We start from the raw sequence: 828 nt of genomic DNA on the forward strand, positions 1-828 counted from the left end.
GGACGCCCGGGGTACCGACTGTCAGCGCAGCCGCCATCTTATGGCTGGGACTGAGGCCGAGCTGGGCAAGGAGAACTCGGGGCGCAGACTGCGGAGCTGACTGCAGGGAGGCCTGAGTCCCGCCACAGCCACTTCCCACCGGTTACAACCAGCCCTTCCCCTTCTCTCGGGATGTCCGACCCAGCACTCTCACCATTTCTAGGCTTTCAGGGGGTCCCGGTGTCTTAGCTGTGGATTCCCAATACCTGCAGGTCACAGGGTCACAGAGGCCGAGCCTCTAGGAGCAGAGGACACAGAGCAATGAAGGTAAGACCTGGAGCTCAGGCTGCAGTGAGAGACAAAGGCCCCGCCACATCCCGGAAGCCGTCCTGTCCGCTCCAGCTGCGTGCCTGATTGGACGGTTCCCAGTCTAGCGTCGCTGATTGGATAACGTTTAAAACCCCACCCTCTCAGGCCCTGAATGACAGAAGATGCGATCAGATGCTGGGCTGAGTGAAGAAAGAGTGACAGTCTTGGCTGCAGCCTTCTTAGGCAGGGCTTCCTCCTTGAGCTGAGCCAGGCCCACCCCAGTTGGTATTTGCATTTAACCTTGTGTGTGAAGTCACATGCATTTATAAATAACATACTGTATGCCTATTCACAAATGAAAAGAATATAATAATTATTTTAAAATTTCGGATTTTATGACCTTCCCGGCTTCTGGTCTTTGAGCAGGCAGGCTGAAATTTTAGAACGGAGGTAATTTTCTGAAATAAAATGTGAGCCACATGTAAATTTTAAATTCTCTAGTAACCAAACTTTTAAAAGAAAAAAGGAACAGGTTGAATT

General features: G+C 51.2%; 1 pseudogene across 1 annotated transcript in view; it reads right to left on the reverse strand.

Moving 5' to 3' along the window:
* Nucleotides 1-343, reverse strand: part of LOC105538645 — a 38,754-nt pseudogene extending 38,411 nt beyond the window's left edge. Inside the window, exon 1 of the transcript XR_001005941.1 lies at nt 194-343. The product of XR_001005941.1 is annotated as a zinc finger protein 431-like (transcript). The remainder of the gene's footprint in view (nt 1-193) is intronic.
* Nucleotides 344-828: the final 485 nt, after the last annotated feature.

Source organism: Mandrillus leucophaeus, unplaced genomic scaffold (genome assembly GCF_000951045.1).
Source record: "Mandrillus leucophaeus isolate KB7577 unplaced genomic scaffold, Mleu.le_1.0 Scaffold196, whole genome shotgun sequence".
In the NCBI taxonomy this organism is placed as follows: domain Eukaryota; kingdom Metazoa; phylum Chordata; class Mammalia; order Primates; family Cercopithecidae; genus Mandrillus; species Mandrillus leucophaeus.